At 52.1% G+C, this 18616-nt stretch overlaps 1 long non-coding RNA gene across 2 annotated transcripts in view; it reads left to right on the forward strand.

Annotated features, from left to right (window-relative positions):
- The first annotated feature begins 2216 nt into the window (after nt 1-2216).
- LOC309646664 overlaps nt 2217-18616 on the forward strand; it is a 38745-nt gene continuing 22345 nt past the window's right edge. The window contains exons 1-3 of one of the 2 annotated variants that reach the window (XR_014255500.1): nt 2217-4384; nt 4732-4863; nt 7070-7193. This is a non-coding gene — a long non-coding RNA (uncharacterized lncRNA). Of the gene's footprint in view, nt 4385-4731; nt 4864-7069; nt 7194-18616 lie in introns of those variants that run through there. The other variant, XR_014255499.1, reaches the window with a different exon arrangement.

Below are 18616 nucleotides of genomic sequence, written 5' to 3' on the forward strand. Positions count from 1 at the left end.
ACACTGTTTGGATGAGTGAAAATCAACACAATATTCTGAAAGGGCAGATTCTGACAATGATTGTGAATGTTTATAGTCTGTGATACAAGAGTCCCATTCTAGGAATCTTTCCTTCAGAAAGGACGGCATGAGTATCATGCAGATGTTCGTGACAAGAATTTGAAACAAACTGAATGTCCACCAACAGACCCCTGGTTAAACAATACTATGCAGTTCTTTGTATTGCCCTTAAGAGATGATGCAGATATTTATAAGCTAACTATGATATATTGTTAAGTGGGGAAAAAACAAAGAGTTGCGAATCAAGTGTTTAGTATGATATACACAGACCTTTTAGCAGAGGGTCCCTTTGGGGAGTAGAGTCCAATGTGGGACTAATTATTAACGAAGGAGTAATTTCATGTTATTTATATACTTTTTTCAATGTGCTTATAATATAAGTGATTTTAACTTTGTTTTAAATATTTTTAAAGTAAGAAAATTGGGAAATTCCCTGGCGGTCCGGTGGTTAGGACTCCATGCTTTCACTGCCGTAGCCCGGGTTCAATCCCTGGTTGGGGAAATAAGATCCCACAAGCCACAAGGCACGGCCAAAAAAAAAAAAAAAAAAAGAAAAGAAAAACATTAAATGTCCAAATGGCACCGTTCAGCATAATTGCTGTAATCGAGGTGTATACAAAATGTCATGGGAAACAGAAGGGAAAGGGGGAAGAAATCCTGAAGGTTTACTCTCTATCCATGTAGCCCCTTTGCATCCATTAACCATTTAATCCCTCAATAACCTTTTGAAGTCAGCAATATTATCCCTATTTTATAGATGTGCAAACTGAGAAGAAAAATCAGGAAACTTTTGTAAGATCACATAGCTATGTAGTGGCAGAACTAGATTTTTAACCCAGTCTGTGACCTGTCTCTGCCACATTCGGAAAGCAAAGACTGGCGTCACCAGCTTGCCTAAGGGTGAGCTAGACAGAGGAGACAGAGCCTGCAGTGTCCACCTGGGTCACAGGAATCTGTCTCTGCTGGATCCAGGAGGTGCCTGCCTGGCAGGCCACCTGCTGTTGCCCGGCTCTGCCTGGTGCTGTTACCGAGTCCAAGCTGGTACTGATCGCCGCAGCACAGGCCAGTAAATTGAGAGACGAGTTGTTGGGACAAGGAATAGTGACTTTATTCAGAAAGCCAGCAGACCAAGAAGATGGTGGACTAGCGTCCCGAAGAACCATCTTACGCAAGTTAGAATTCAGGCTTCTTTTGTACTAAAAGGCGAGGGCGTGTGCTTGGTTGTTACAGACTTCTTCGTGCTGGAATGTGCTGGAATCATTTGCTCTTGCAGCTGTTAGTGCCGAGATCTGGTCACAATGTTCCCATAAAGCTTCAACAAGACGATTGTTATTCTCTGTTCTGCAACTTTTTATCTCTATGCGAGTGGAAAAGTGCTATGCCTTTAAAGGTCAGAGCCCTGAGAATGGGCTCTCGTGTGTATTTCAGGCGATCGGCAACATTCTTTTACAAAAGGTGCAGAGCCAGCATGACTAAGCGCAGGTCACAGAGCACAAGGGTCAGAGCTAAGGGAATAGATCCAATATGGAGTCAGGTTTGTTCTTCTCGGTTACGGTGTCAGCTGGCTGGGTGGCCAGTGGGGTTGGTCAGCTTCTTATCTGGGCTGCCATCAGGTGCAGAGGTAAGGCGGCCCTGGAGGGGGAGAAGGGGCCTGTCTTCTGCGGAAAGTGACGTGGTTTACTGTGGGTTCATTCTTACAGGGTGCCCGGGGCCATGCTGGCCTGGGCCCTTTCTTGCCACCGTCCTGCTTGCTGGTATTTGCCTTGGACCCCCGTCCCCTGCTTTCTCACGCTGAAGGCCCTGTGGCGCCCACCTCACCCCCTGGGAAAAAGCCCACTGGGAAGCGGCTGCCTGGAGTTGGGCAGGAAACACGCAGGGTGCAGGGAGAGAATGGGCTGCTCCTCCTGATCTAGGGGCCGGAGCAGGTTGAGAGGAGTAAACAGGAGGCCGCCCCAGCCCTGGAAATTCCTGAGCGCGCTATTTCTTTTTAACTGGAAAGAAGGGATATCCTGACATTGATCAGCGAGATGGGCCCTGCTCGGCATCTTTTCCAGACCCACAAGAGGAAGGGCCGGGACACGGGCTTTGTCCTGTGAACCCAAGGCCAGGACGCTCCCAGGCCAGGCTTGGAGGGACAGCGCAGAGGGAGACCAAGGGCCTGGGAGCCCTGGCCGTGGGGATGCAAATCCGGCTCCACCCCCCTCACCACTGGCAATTGAAGCCCATCCCTTCGCCTGCCTGGGTCTGGGCTGTGAGTGGGAACAGCGCTGCTTGCCTCCCCAGGCTGTGTGTGACCTTGGTCCCAGGTGGGCATCCTCTAGGACACCCACAGGCTTGTTCCCCTGTCATTCAGAAGCAACGTCTTGGCTGTGAGGGCAGGAACATGAATGGGGGCCACCTGTCCCAAGGCACTTGGTCTCGCCACACTGGTCCCTCTTCTGCAGAGACCCTGGAGGACAGAGCCTAAGGGGACATAGTGGCCACCTGGTGACCAGGAACTGCAGGTCTGGGTTGGAGCCTGGGTGGAGCTGGGGACACCAGCTGGGAGCTGGCCCACATTGCTGGTCCCTGTTAGACACACACAGACCCCAGCCAAATCTGCAGTGGGGACCCTCTGAGGACGCAGGGAGGACCCCCGAGGAGGGGGCACGAACCTCTACTGTGTCTGGGCAACAGGGCAGAGCTGGAAATGGACAGTGAGGCCCGATAGCCACCAGCCTCAGGTGCCTATTGAGCGCCTAACATGTGGCTTGGGTGACTGAGGAACTGAATTTTGAATTTTAATTTATTGCCTCTTAAATGGCTGCACATGGCTAGCGGCTGCCGCAGTGGACAGTCCAACCCAGGCCTCAGCGGTTCTCAAACTTTCATAAACATGAGCATCACCCAAGCAGCTCGGTGAACAGTGGAGTCACAGTGGACGCTCAGACACCGGGTTTCCGCAGGTCGGGAGAGAGGCCCTGAGGGGTTGGTGACGAGCCGTCCAGCTGACTCGGTCACCATCCACATGCCCCTTCCCCTCCTTCGTTCCTCCCAGGCCCCGGCCTTCTCCGTCACTATCTTCTTTCTTTTTTCCCTCCACCACTTAATTTCCATTCTTCTCTGCAAATCTAACTGAACAGGCCAATGAGTGCTAAAGGGCTGTGATGCAGGCTTGATGGTGGAGGACCGGGGTGCCGAGGCCAGACTGTGCCCACTCAGCCTGGGCCGGTGGAGTCAGACGGACTTGTGAGCGTGGACACTAATTCTCTGAATCTCGGTTTCCTCATCTGAAGAGGAGGGTTGTAACACTTACGGTCCAAGACGTCTGAAGGGCTCAGTGGCACATGGTGGAATCCAACCGTGGCAGGTTCCTCCCTGCATCCCTCAATCCCTCGCTCTCCTCTGGTCCCTTTCAGTGAAGAGGCACCCCAGCAAATCCAGCATCTCACCTCGTGCTTCTCGTTAGATCACAGACCCACCACTCAGCATCCCCTTTCGGCCCATTGTAAACACTGTCTCTACTTGCCCCTCAACATGTTTGAATTCTGAACTTTTGGGGTTTTCATAAGAAAGGGCTTAGCCGGTAAACTGAGGGTTTGGGCTGGGAAAAGTCCTGGGCTTTCTCCAGGAGGCTGGAGAGCATGCCCCCATCATGGTAGATCAAGGGCATCTGAAATATCCCAAAGGCCTTGGGGAGGCCCCGGGCATTTGACGAGGGTATCTGGGTGAAGTCAGGAATGACAAGCATTCTCAGAAACCAGTAGCAACTGACTGGGGCCCCAGGACCTCAGAAACGGCCACCGCATCTCAGCAGTTTATGGGGTGAGTCTGGGTCCCGTCGTGAAGTCTGGCAACCATCCGTCCCCTGCTCTGGGGCCCCCAGGTCCCTGCTTCCCGACTGAGAGAGAATCACTTTGCAGTGAGGAGATGACCCTTTAATCCCAGCGCTGCCCCCTCCCCAGGGTCACTGTGGAGGCTGGTGGTTTCTGTCTGCCAAGCTCTTCTCAATAAATTATAGGCTTCTCAGCTTTCTCAGAGCGATCTTATTACCCCTGGTGTGTTTCAGGTTCAAATAATGCAGTCCACCTTCCTGGAAACTGGATATTGGGCTATCCCAGGGCCAGAGCACAATTGTTGCCTGATGTGGGGAAGGAGCCGGGCTGGGAGGCGGCGGGCGGCCTCACCTCAGGTCAGGGGGCCAGAGGAAGCCTCGGATTCCTGAGGAAGGAGGGCAGCCGGCAGACCTCATGGGATCCAGACGCCCCCCTGGAGCTAGGACCAAAGTCAGGGCCGCCTGTGATCCTGGCACTCCTCTCGGCTCCCAGGACCCCCTTGGAGAGAGGTGAGAGGTCGCCCTCCAGGCGAGGAAGGCTGGGCATCCCCGGAGCCGGCCTGGCCGCTAGGCCCAGGGCTGTCAAGCTGCGCGGCCTGGGGATCTTACAAGAATGATGCGCCTGCACGGACCAGAATTTCCATCTCTTTCCAATCCAGTGGGAAGATTTTTGTGAGAGGAATCGGGGTGCCTCACGGAACCCTAGGGGAGGCTCCCCGGGGGGCTGGTACCCAGACAACTACCCCCAGCCAGGCTCCATCTCTGTCTCTGGGGTGACACGATCGCCTGTCTTTGGGTCGGCCTCTCTCCATCTCCTCTTGCTTGGTGTGAATCCGCTTCCTCTGCCCTTCGTACAGGCTGATCGGGGCCGCTCCGAATGGGTCTTCTGCCCTGAGGCCACAGCCCCAGACGCTCTGCGCCCCGGGCTCCCGGAGTCCCAGCGGCAAGCTGCACACCTGACAGCTGGGTGGGCCAGCCCGGCCCCCGGGGTAGGTGGGCCCTCCTGTTCAATCAGCCCCATGGCGGGGAGCAGAGTCACCAGGAGGTGGCCTTGGCCTCTCCCCGGGCCGCATGGGGGAGCACGGCAGAGGAAGGAGGGCTGTGAAGGCGGCAACAACACCGAAAGGGGCCTGTTGCCAGAAGCTTCCTACACCCTTTCAGCTCTAAAAGCACAGAGCGCTTACCTACATTTACCTGTCAGCACACCAGCTAGGCCCTGACAGGGCAGGGAGAGCCGCAGAGCGGGGGGGGGGGGGGCGGCAGACGGCCCTGCCTGGCCTCTCCTTATGGGCGGCAGGAAGCGCCCTGTCCTGGCCCGTTGCTCCCTTACTCTCCCAGCCCCGTTCAAGGACTGAATTCCACCCCAGGTCATCAGTCTCCAGCTCTCCCAGCACCGGGTTCTGACCCAGGGCCAGCAGGTGCTTCCCCAGGCACTTCCTCCCGGAGGGCTGCTTGGGCTGGGTTCAGGGACCAGCCCATCTGTGTGCTTGAGGATCGCCTGGAAGCTGCCTTGGTCGTTGCCTCTCCCTAATCCAGCCCCAGCAGCTGAGCTGCCCCCAGGGGATTCCCTGGCCTGTTGCCTGGCCTGGCCGGCAGTCTCCCCAGGGTCCCAGCTTCCCGGGGAGGCAGCTGCCCCTGTCCATCCCCCGCTGCGTGGTTTGCATCCCAGAGGCCCCGGGAAACTCACAAGGGTAGGAAGGCAGAACTGGGGGCCCCCAGGGGCAGGAGGAGGCACGTGTGTGTTTCCAAGCTCCCCAGGCAGGGGCAGGATGGAGAACCCACGAATGAGGCCCGTACTCCTCAAATGTTCCGGGGTGTGTGTGCATACCCTGGGGATCTTGTTAAAAAGAAGATTCTGAGTCAGTAAGGAGGAAACGGGGCCTGAGATTCTACGCTTCCAACAGGCGCCAAAGCGGTACTGCTCCTGCCAGGTCCTCGGGCTCCCTGTGGAGAGAGAGGGACCGCAACAGGGGGCCCAACCAGAGCCTCAGTGGCTGCCGGGCAACAGAGACCAGGATGGGGTCCCCACGGTGTACCCAGCCTGGGGCGTCCCTCCTCTGCTTCTGCAGGGATTGGGCCACAGCCCTGCAGCATCTCACTGCTGCGTCCTCAGAGCCGGGGCTTCTTGCTGGACAGGCTGGGATTGGGGCTTGACATGAAAAACAGCTGGAGCCCAAGGCGTTCACACTTGCTCAGATTTCACACTGTTGTGATTTAGGATTAGCAGGAAGGAGAGGCAGATCAGATGCTGCCATCATTAGAGGCTTATCTCCCCCGGGGCCAGCCCTCAGCCCTGCCCTTCCCTCCTTCCGGCTCCTCTCCTCGCTCTCTCAGCTGCGCTGGGCCCACCCTTCCTTAGGGAGCGCCAGGCGGCCGCAGCTGGTGTGGGTTTCAGCTGCAGGATGTGCCTTTCTGAGTCTAGTAGCCTCGAAGCTCTGGCCCCGCACGGCCAGCGGTTCAGGCAGCCAGGTGGGCTCTGGGCCGCCCACGGAGAGGATGTTGGGTGCTGCCAACAAGCAGGAGGCCCCTGGGTCTGTTTGGGGTGGGAGCACCTGCAGGACTATGGATTTGGGCACTTTGAAATCCATTCTGTTCAGTTCATTACTTGCATGCATGCACGCGGCGATTGAACTCTACCTTGTGCTATGGGTGGGGGGCTCAGTGGTGAGCAAGGCTGTGACCTTGCCCGCAGTCTGGTGAGAAGGAAACCAGCAATCAGAGTGTGAGAGGGCCCAGCTGCGGCTGTACTCAGGGCCGTTCCCCCAAATTCCAAGTACAATCTAGTGCCTTAAGTGTGCCTGTGGACCGGGCAGGAGCGGTACCCCTTTGGCGCCTGTTTGAAGTATGGAATCTCAGGCCCCGTTTCCTCGTTACTGATTCAGAACCTTCCTTTTAACAAGATCCACATGGGATTCTCACACACCCTGTAACGTTTGAGAAGTACGGGCCTGGTAGGTGGGTTCTTCTTCCTGCCCGGGAGGTTGGAAACACACACATGGCCGGTTCCCTCCCCATAGATTCTGATCGAATTGGTCAGGATGCAGCCCTGGCATCAGGGTGTTTGAAAGACCCCAGGGTGATTCTAATATGCAGCCAAGGCGAGAACCACTGGTCTAGAGGGAAATCCTTCTGGAGGAAACGACATGCAAGCTCACTGACTCACTCGTATACTTTCTCACTCTTTCGTTTGAACAGTCCCATTGATTCAGCGTCGAGAGGGTGGAGAGAGATCGGAACACTCCAGCCCTTCACAACTCACGAGCGGAACACAAGCATCACCAGAATCAACTAGAGAACAGAAGCAAGGGACAGATTTCTTTTTTTTAATTTATTTATTTATATTTATTTTTGGCTGCGTTGGGTCTTTGTTGCTGTGCAGGGGCTTTTCTCTAGTTGGCGGCGAGCGAGGGCTACTCTTCGTTGTGGTGCGCGGGCTTCTCATTGGGTGGCTTCTCTTGTTGCGGAGCACGGGCTCTAGGCCGTGGGCTTCAGTAGTTGTGGCACTCGGGCTCAGTAGTTGTGGCACACGGGCTTAGTTGCTCCGCGGCATGTGGGATCTTCCCAGACCAGGGCTCGAACCCGTGTCCCCTGCATTGGCAGGCAGATTCTTAACCACTGTGCCACCAGGGAAGCCCTAAGGGACAGATTTTAGGGCACAATTCACAGAAAGTTTAAAGCCCCCAAGGCAATGCAGTGAGTCCCACGGCTGGGAGTGGTCAGGAGGGAGGTCAGGGCGCACTGGGTCTCCTGGCCAGGGTCATGGGCACAGAGAGAGTTGGGGCAGCACAAGCACAGTCGTGGGTTTGGGATCTGGGAGGCTCGGGGCCGGGTTGGGGAACGGGACCCACTTATTCCGGGCTGCTGTGGATGGGAAATGGGCACCAGAGTGAAACTGCCCAGTGGGAAATGTCTCGAGACCTGGTCTGGACTAAATGGGGCGGGGGGTGGGAATTGTGGGCTGGGAGCCACGGGCTCACTTGTCTGGCAGAGCGGATCAGGAAGTTTCCCTTCCACACCCAGGATGTTCTGACTCCTTGGCAATGAGCCGCAGAGACGGGCTCAGGATCCCCTCAGACTCATCAGCCTCCTCCTGCGGACTCAGCATCCGGGGCGTCTGGTGTGTCCTTAGTCGGTGATGTGGGCACTGGGGCCTCACGTCACTGATGTGCCTGCTCCAGAGCGCGGCCTCTCTTTGTGCTTCCTTGCAGAGCCCCTTGTGCTCCGGACACAGCGAATCCACCGCTGACTCTAGGGCCCGGACCAGGCCCGTCGCGGACAGTTGTTGGAAAAATCCAAGTGGCCAGCAGAGTCTGATCACTTTCTTTCCTGTAACTTCCTTGGATTTTTCTTCCTCCTTGGGGATGGGAGGAAAGTTGTGTTTTTAAACCTCACATCCCAGTAGCCCTTCCTTCCCGGGGGGTAGTGCGGGGAGAGCAAGCCGCCTGCGCTGGTGGCCAGGGAACAAGGGGTGCCCAGGGACAAGCACGTTCCGGTGCCTCGTAGACCCGAGCCACGTCGTCCACCGCGTCCGTCTGTCCTCTGCTTCTTAGCCGGGGCCCAGCTCTCCCAGGTGGAGTCCTGGGCTGCACACACCCAGGTCCCTCACAGACTTTCCGGGATCCCAGTTCATGGCACTAATTGCTGGTCTGTCCTATCTTCCTCCAAGGAACTTCAGACGGCTGGGAAGGTTTTCCTCCCCATTTCGAAAGAACATAATAACTAAGCATTTGGAGGTGAAGATGTTTGTCTATGTTCAAACTGGCTGCTCTGTCGGGAAATGACAGCAGCGCTGCCAAGAAGAGCCGCAGGCAGTGCTGGTGGCGAGGGAGGTCGTGTTCAACAGAAACATGAGCGAAAGCAACGTGGACCCACCAGGGCAGGCGCGCAGCCCCTTCTCAGCACCGTTGCAAATTCCACATCTGGTCCCGGGAGAAACATATGCAAGGGCAACTGGCACCTCATCTCTGCCACCCCTTGGGAGTCTCAGGCATGGGGGGCGGGCAGGCTGGCTTGACCCTTCACCTCCAGGGCCAGCCCTCCCCACAAGCGGAGCCAGGATCCCGAAAGGACACCCCATTGAGAGGTGTTCGCCAGCACAAATGTTTCCTCTTATTCTCCCTAAGCTCCTAGGCTGTGGAATTGCCTTCCCCGAGGCCTCTGGCCTGGGAGACACACTCGGGTCGGCTGTGGCCCAAGTAGCCGCTATCTGTGAGCCCAGGGCTGGCTTCCCAGGCCTTCTAGGAGCAACTGCGTGTCTGGGATCCTCTGGTGACCAGACCGACACTCGGGTCAGGGGAGATGGGGTGTGAGGGTGTTGGGGGCGGCGCCTGCCACATGGATGGCCTGAAAGCGCCACGCCCACACCTGCCAGGGTCTCCCGGGCAATCACCATGGCTCTGGGTCGCTTCCCCACCCCTGTCCAGCTCCGGAGCAAGGCCTGGTCACCCTCCATCCCCAGGGCCAGGCTCCAGGCCTGCTAGCCCAGCAAGGGCCTTTATAGAACGGTACTTGCTTGGTGCCTCAGCTGCCCATCAAGTTCTCGAGAGAAGGGACAGTGCTGGGTCTTAGACACCTCGTTCATCACAAGGCGACACTAGCCAGACAACGGCCAGCATGACCGTAGCTACTGTTTTCCAGTGCCTCTGTGTACCTGGCACTTTATATCCATTGCTTCTAATTATTCAACTAGGCACTAGAACTTCCATCTCCAGATGAGGACACTGGGGCTCTGAGAGGGAAAACGACTTCCCTAAAGACAGAAGCAATGAGAGCCAGAACTGGGTTTCGCACCTGGATTTGTCCTCATGGCCCGTCTTGTTCCCACCCAGTCTCTCCCGTACTGCAGCCATTAGGTGCTCCTGTACCCGCTCCCACCCTCTTCCTCTCCCCATCTTACTGCCGTTTCCCACGCTCACTCGTCTCTGGAAAGAGTACCGTGAGAACGAGCTGCCTGGGAAGGGCCATGATCCAGCCTCCGTCACCAGGTACCTGGCTGAGAAGGGCAGAGGGGCTGGGGGCCCTGCGGCTCCCCACGGGCAGCCTCGCCAGCCCTCGGCTTAGCAAATACAATCTGGGCCATATCTGTACCAAAAAAAAAAAAAAATTGGTTTTTTATTTGATATTCAGATTTGACTGGGAGTCCTGCCTTTTACCTGGCCACCTGGCCCTGGACCCCTACTCCCCTGGAGTCCTGTGGGGAGGTGAACCCCAGGGACAGACAGGGAAGGAGCCAAGGAGAGCAGGGAAGGAGAGGTGGGGGCGCGGAGGGCAGGAGGAAAGAGAGGCTGAGAGAGGAGGGTGAGATGGCTCCCCGTGTCCAGCCCGGTCCCAGTCTCTCCGCAGGCAGGGAGGGCTGGGGACTGAGATCCCACGGCAGGCGGGGCGTGGGGGGGGGCTGGAAAGACAGTGCCTCCTCCGCCCCCCGCGGGGCCTTCTCAGGGAGACGATGGAGGCGGGGCGTCCAGCGGGCGGCCTCTGGGGTGTACGCTCCAGGTGCACCAGGGAGTTAGTGCCTCCCAGCGAGGAGGGCCCAGGAGCTGTGCTTGCTTCCCTCCTCCTGCCAGGGAAGCAGTTCCAGGGACAGAGCAGGGCCAGTGAAGGAGGGCTGAGCGTCCGGACTGGAGATGTCGGCCCCGCTGCTTTCACCCCTCGTCCGAGCTGGGACAGCCTCCGGTGGGCCCTGGAAGAGGGCCCTGCGGGGCTGGATCAGGGTGTTCCTGGCCTCTACCCTCGAATCCTCCGGAAGTTCCCTTTGCTCCTCCTTCTCCTGGAAACATAGTCTCTGCAGCTTTTTAAGGCGTGATTACAGGTTTTGCCCTGTGGCTTTTCCGGCTGGGTGTTTCTGCTTTCAGACACAATTGGGAGGCTTCTGAGCCTCTGGTCCCGCCTCCCTCTGCGTTGCTGTGTCTGTGGGATTCCTGTAACCAGGCAGACCTATTTCCAGGTTCAGGAAAGGATGGCAGCCCGCCTGTGTCAATGCCTCTGCCACGTGACGGGACTGGCCCCAGGGCCCAGCTCTGTGTCGGCGGCCCCCCGCCCCCAGCGTTTCCTGTGAGGCTCACAGGCGTCCTCTGTATGGCTGGCAGCCCCCACGGGGCTGCAGTCGTTGGCAGGGGCCCCGGCGCAGCAGCAAGGCCGGGTCCATGGGGCCCAGAGGGGTGTGTGGCATCCGGTAGAGACCTGTAATGTCCAGGTTGCTTAGTAAGGACCAGGCAGGTGGACACGGGAATCCGCAAGATGTCAGAGGTGGATGAAATAGGGCACTGGTGATGGCAGTGGTGGGGACCGGGGAGGCCGGCTCAGTGTCCTACCATCCCACCAGACAGGGGGTCCTGTGGAGGCTGAGTCTGACACTGGCAGGTAAAAAATGATGCTCACAGGGCCCTGGGAAGAGTGTCTCAGGCCCATCGTGCTCTGGTTGTCAGGATCGAGATTAGGGTGAGGCGAGTGAGGTGCAAGGGTGCAAAATGTAAGGAGGCGTCACGCTCAGGGCCAACCCCGCACTCCCATGACCCTGAGACCTAGGAGTGAGCACCTCCTTAAAGTGTGTACCTCGCTCACCTCAACCCAATCCTGGCCCTGCTGGCTGTGTCTTGGGCGACCCAGCCAGTGGCTCCTTTGGCTCCACATGACAGCGCAGGTGGGGTGTGTCATGGTCTCTGGGGTTGGGTGGGGTCTTCGCCCTGTCTTTACGCACCTGTCCTGATGGGACCCCTCAGCGGGCCCATGGCGGTTACTCCCCGTGTCCCCATCTCAGGGAAGGGTAATATCCATTCACCCAACTGACCGAAACAGATCCCTGGAGACCTTTTCCTTCCTTCCCACCTGGACAGCTGTGTCGGGTCCTAACTGGTCCCCCAGTCTCCAGTCCCGCCCACACCCACCCATTCCTTCCAGTCAGCAGGGAGGACTTCCTAAATCCCAGATCTGGCATTTCCTCACCATGGCTCTTCTGTTTGAAAACTAAAGGAAAGGATGAAGTGTGGTCTTTGTGGGGGAGGAGTTCCCACAATTCTTTATCCAATAGAGCTTTGTTTTCTGACTATAAGCATAGTAAATAGGGAACACAGTGAAGTACCAAAAAATAAAAAGAGGATTAGTCCTTTTGGTCCCGTGAAGCTCAGATCACATGACTTACTTTGGCCAATGAACTGTCAGTAGAGGTGACTTGTGTCATGTCAGGCAGAAGCCTCCAGAGCCAGTGTGTGATTTTCCATGCTCTCTTTGCCCCACTCTGAGGGTATGTATGTGTCTGACATAGATAAGACCTATCACTGGTAAAAGTGGCCTGGATGGAGGGTAATGAGGCCGCATCTCCTGATTACTCTCCTGCCTTAGCTGGTCAGCTTTGTACGAGAAGCCATCCCATCCCAGTGCAGCCACCAATTCTGACCCAGCAGCAAGAGAACGTGGATGGCTCCATCCATGCCATCTCCCCTTCTGGAAAGATAATCCATTCATTGAATAAATTCTTACGGTGTGACCAGGCACTAGCCAGCTTTCCAGGACACAGAGGTGAACAAGCAGACAAGGGCAGGTTCCTGCTGTCAGGGAGCTTACCTCTGTGGGCACCTGGACACACAGGTAAGTAAAATAATGCATTAATTGCAGACACTGCTAAGTGCTTCGAGGAAGAGAAAACCAGGCAATGGGTGTGTAGGGGCAACAGGAGAGCAGAAAGAGTGACCAAGGAGGGCCTTTCTTGAGAAGGTGACCTGAGCTGAGGAACCAGGACAAGGACCCAGCCATGGCAAGAGGCTGGAAAGAGTACCCCAGGCTCTGGGACACATTTATCACGCCCAAGGAACAGAAAGCGTCCAGCGTGTTGCTGGGGAGTCACAGGAAGGGCTGGGCTGGGAGGGGGACAAGGCTGGAGCGAGGCAGCAAGGGTGGATCATGGGGGCCATGTGCCCAGTGGGGATGTGACTCTAAGCGTCGTTGGGAAGCTCTTAGGAGGGCTGATACCCTGAGTGTGACCTGCTCTGATGTACCTTGACTTACCTGTTTGAAAGCTTACTTTGGCTATTGGTAGGAGACTTGATTGTAGGGGGGAGAGAGAGACATTGATGACTTCGACTCAGGTGGTGGCAGTGAGATGGGGAGAAGCACACACACTTGGGAAATCCTTTGAACACAGAGCTGATGAGATTGCAAATGGATTGGTTGTGGGAGGTAAGACACAAAGACATCAAAGGTGACTCCTGAGCTTTTACCTTGAGAAGGTCCAAATGCCACTAAAACCTGGACAGTAATATCTCCTAATGGAAATAACAAGAGATTTTTAATTTCCTCAGCTGTTTTCCTAAGAGGTTATTTTTAATGAAGCAGGGTGAGGGCTGAGGTTTGTGTCCCCCTCACACTCTTTTGTCTTCGCCTGGAGGAGGGAACACATGGCCTGTGGTGAAGCCTGAGGAGGAGGATGGCGTGTAGAGGGTTCATCTCTCTGCTTCCTGCCACGTGCCCAGAGGCTGTGGTTTATTACTGCTGGTTTTGACATGAGTCTTTACTGGCATCTGATCAAGCTTGAGAAGGTCAGGGGGTTAATTTTGTCCTGAAGGCAGGCATTATGCCTGGCATCTACGCAAGAATTTAGAGTATGTTGAGATCTCTCTGATGTCCAGCTTTGAGTGGAAGGGTGCTTAAGGCTACACTGGAAATAGGACTTGCTCTGCCCTCAAAGACGTGGGACATGAGATGACTGACACAAGAACTCCTGCTCCAAGAAGTTCTTAAAGCACCAAGTGAGATATTTGTCTAGGTGGAGCTGCAGAGAAGCACAGTGTATGTGCCTGGTTGGCTCCCTAAGGATTTAGGGCTTGCCCTGGACTCAGCTTCCCCTCCCCCCTGAGAGGCAGCATACCTGTTCCTATTCCTGTTCTCAGCATCTTGTGTGGAGAATGATTAGAGAAGCAATAAAACTATTGGTAAAGATGCTGAGGTGGGGCAGGGCTGGGGTGAGGGTACAGGTAACAGGTGTTCTGTTGAGATGTGTTACGATTGTTCCTTTGGTACCAGTTCCTATACTTCATTGCTGGCTTTGAATGTGGGACTGAAGCAACCACATGATATAGCTGTGAAATGGGTCTGTTTTCTCTTTTGACATTTCTCCTCTCATCCTTTCATCTTTAAACAAACAAATAAACAAGAACAAATGAACAAAAATTCCTAGATTAAAAAAAATATATTCTCATTTAAAAAAAAAGTCAGTTCAAATGTCCCACACTTATTCAGTCTCATTACCCAGTTAACTACCAGTAACAAAAGCATTCTTCTAGAAATTTTTCATGCATAAACAGTATATAGGGCTTCCCTGGTAGCGCAGTGGTAGAGTCTGCCTGCCAATGCAGGGGACGTGGGTTCGAGCCCTGGTCTGGGAGGATCCCACGTGCCGCGGAGCAACTGGGCCCGTGAGCCACAATTACTGAGCCTGCGCGTCTGGAGCCTGTGCTCCGCAACAAGAGAGGCCGCGATGGTGAGAGGCCCGCGCCCCGCGATGAGGAGTGGCCCCTGCTCGCCACAACTAGAGAAAGCCCTCGCACAGAAACTAGGACCCAACACAGCCATAAATTAAATAAATAAATAAATAAATATTTTTTAAAAAAACAGTATATATACATACACACATATGGAATATTTATATAATATAATATATAGCATTGTAATATGATATAATTTTGAAATGTAAATGTCAGCAAACTGTAAGGCTCTTCTGCATCTTTTTTTTTTTTCACATACCTTTTTAGAGTGTTCTACTTCAGCATATATAGATCCATCTCACTTTGTCAGCGACTGAATAACACTCCACCAAATTGCTATACCACAATTTACTTAACTGGTCTCCTACAGTGGATAGTTAGGTTATTTCCAGTTATTTGATGCTGTAAGAATCAAATCAATGAACATGTACAAAAACACACATAGTTAAAGTTAAAAAGTGAAATAAACAAAGACTTCACTCATTAAGAAATGAGAGAAACAGGAAGATGTGGCCTGGTAATCTCTAAGAACTAAAACTAAAAATGATTAGTGGTCGGTAATGCTCTCGGGATGCCTGATAGAAACAAACACATATCCCTTCTGAAGGATGAGGCTTTCAACCTCAGGCCAACAGTCCACTGGAGAAAGCCTAAAAATATGAGCTCAAAAATTTCAAAGTACAAAAATAAGCTAGCAAAAACAGCAAACAGAAGAATCAAATCCCCAAGAAAATCAGATATTAGAATTATCAACTGTAGGCTATAAAATATATATGCTTAAAATTATTATAGGAACTTAAAAGTAAAATTGAAAATATAAGAAAAGAACAAAGTTACTATATTGAAAAAAATATCAGGTCAATTGAGAAAAAAATACTTCTAGAAATAAAAATAAGATAGGGGAATTTAAAAACACAACCAAAAAAATTAATTATTTATAAATAGAAGAAACAATTAGTTACCTGGAAGATATATCTGAATAAATTACTCAAAACTTGGTGCAAAGGGCTTCCCTGGTGGTGCATTGGTTAAGAATCCACCTGCCAATGCAGGGGACACGGGTTCGAGCCCTGGCCCGGGAGGATCCCACATGCCACAGAGCAACTAAGCCCATGCGCCACAACTACTGAGCCTGTGCTCTAGAGCCTGTGTGCCACAACTACTGAGCCCATGTGCCACAACTACTGAAGCCTGCATGCCTGGAGACCATGCTCTGCAATAAGAGAAGCCACTTCAATGAGAAGCCCATGCACTGCAATGAAGAGTAGCCTTCTCTCGCTGCAACCAGAGAAAGCCCGTGCACAACAACGAAGACCCAACACAGCCAAAAATAAAAATAAATAAAATAAATAAATTTATTAAAAAAAAAAACTTGGTGCAAAGAAGAAAGGAGATGGAAAATATGAAAAAGAAATTAATGACATGGAGGAGATTATGAGATGATCTAACATTGTATAATTGAAGTTCTTGAAAGAGACAATAGAGATTGGGAGAGAGGCAATATTCAAAGAGATTTTTTTTTCTGAGAATGTTCCCAAATTGATGAAAGATATGAATACTTAGATTCAGGAAATAATGAATCACAAGCAAGATAAATAAAGATAAGTTTACATTGAGATACACTGTAGTGAAATTCTCTGGGGGAGACCCTCAGTCTAACTCATGTCCTTTTTTATTCTTGTGCTAAATGCGGTAATGGTAGCGACAGTAAAACATTATTTTCATTTTCTACTTTTCAAAGTATTTAATAGATATGGTCTCTAAAGATGTCATAGGAAAGGCCTTTAACAGATGAGAAGATGCATGTCAAAGATGAAGGGACTAGTTCAGGGCCAGCTTGCTTGGCAGCAGATGAAAGACTAAACACCTGGTCTCCTAACTGCAACCTTGTCCACTTTGTGCTCCTAAGAGAAAGTGATTTGGAAGCCTACTCCAACTCTAGAGGCAGTTGCACTTTAGAGGCTATTAAGTGGGGGCTGGAAGGAGAAGATTCCTTGATGTGGGGAAGGTCCCAGGCTGCAAGGTCAACTGCATCCAAACTTACCCTTCAGTACCAGGATAACTGAGATGCCTCCTGCCTCAGCTGGAAGTTGTTGCCTGTTGGGGTGGGGGGATGGGGCCCAGGGGCTGTGGGAGATAAATTCCTTTCAGCTACTTTGGCTGTGGGCCTGGTTATTCCTGTTCAGCCTTTGATGTTCAAGTGGGTTTGACAGTCTGTGGAGAAAGCCACTGCTAGTGCATCAGTGCATGCTAATTGCCTCTCCTAAGTCCCTGAGGCCTTCACTGCCTCCCTAGGGCTGTCTTCCCACTGATGCAGGGAACTGACAAGCAGGAGGCACTTCTGCTTGAGGAAGAACTAAGCCCATCCATGAGTCAGTCTTGCAGCTCTTTCTCACTTTCTGTCTCTAAGAGATTTTGGTTGGCAGTGGTTTTGCCATAGGCTGTGTGATGTAGTGAAAAGACAGTGGTTAATAAGAGTCAGAAGTTATGGGTCAGGTCCTGGTTCTGCCACTTGTTTACTGGGCTTTGGTTTTATAATTAAGAGTTTGTTTCTAACCAGGAGAAGAGTGTGTGTACATGAAGGAGGTGGGGATGTTTGTAGTTTGCAAAAGGGATCTAGGATAAGACTTCAACTTGCTATTGAGGTTGTCACTGAATAGCTTAAAGTTTCTCAAATAAATAAATACAGGAAGGGACGAGCTTTTAATGTTTGCCAAAATGGGACATGGGTGGAAAAGATTGAAAAACACATAACAGGAAAATCTTGTTGGTGGTATTACGGGATGAATTTTGTCCCCTCAGAGAAGAAATGCTGAAGTCCTAACTCCAATCCCGCAGAATATGACCTTATTTAGAAACAGAGTCATTACAGATATATTGTAATAATTAGTTATGTTGAGATGAAGTCATACTGGAGTAGGGTGAGCCCTAAGCCAACATGACTGGTGTCCTAATAAGAAGACGGTCATGTGAAGAGGGAGATACAAGGAGAAGCATGGGAAGACAGAGGATTGGGGTGATGCATCTATAAGCCAAGGAATGCCAAAGATTGCTGGTAAACCACCAGAAACTAGGAAAAGGCTGACCGTGGAGATGTCTCTTAAGCACAACCAATCATATGCTCCTGGTGCTGTTTCTGAATTTTGAAGAAGTAAATAAAGATTCTGGATCAGTTAGAGACTTCTTTTTAATGGCGGCTGCAGGGAGTCTAATGGCTCAGTAGCTGGTGCCAGCAGTGTTAAAGCAAGCATGCAGGGATGACTACTATGGTCCTACTGGCTGCTGTACTACACTTGGGCTGGATCTCCCCCTCCCTCCCATTTCCTGGGCAGACACGTGTTCCAGGCTTTCCATGATTCTGTGAGCTACTGGCCCTCCTCTACTTAAGTGGAGGCCATTTCTATTGTTTGGAACATAGAACACTGATCAGTGCTTTACAACCTGTAAGGTTCCTTTCAATTTTAAAGGATGACTACTCTCCATATAGTTTATCTTTAATTACCAATTAACATTTAACCCAGAACCCACAGAGTGCCAATTCCTAATCAGATGGCCATGCTCAGAGAAAGGCTACTGGTTGATTCTCCCCAGGGTGGAAGGCTCACGCAGAGTGCAAAAGGACCAGATTTCAGATACGACAAGTGAGCCTTTGGGGCACAGTCACATGGGCTACAGAGAACTCCAGTGATCATCTCATCCAATCCTGTTCTTTCCTGTCGGGAAAAAATATGAAAGACTGAAATGGGTAAACAAATGATTACTGAGTGGCCTGTCTAATGCACCTTGTACAGCTCTGTAAATTGTAGAAAACTGCTAATATGCAAATGATTTTTTTTTTTTTTTTTTTGTCCACAGAAAAGCAAATTAGTTGTGTACAGTAGGATGCAACTGATTATTGACTTGTTTTGGATCTATTTGTAAATTCATTTCAGCATCCTTTATCTGCCTATGTATATTGAACCAGTAACATCATATTGGTTCCCTCAACAGTTAGTGAATTAAATAAAATGTCTGGCATGTGTTCTTTTTGTTCATTTTACGTCAGTATGAGAGTCACAAGTATACCCTCTTTTAACAAAACAAACGAGAGATATGGGTCTTGAGATGCTTAGTGACTCACCCAAGGTCAGAGTGTTAGTCTCGGTCCTCTGAGAAGCAGATGGCAAGATGGGATTAACCATGTATATATTTTATTGGGGAAATGTCTATGAGAGAAAACAAGGAGGGGACTGAGAAGGCTGGGTGAGTGGTCAGACCACAATGCAAG

Source organism: Balaenoptera physalus, assembly GCF_965194825.1.
Source record: "Balaenoptera physalus genome assembly, chromosome: 1".
Taxonomy (NCBI): domain Eukaryota; kingdom Metazoa; phylum Chordata; class Mammalia; order Artiodactyla; family Balaenopteridae; genus Balaenoptera; species Balaenoptera physalus.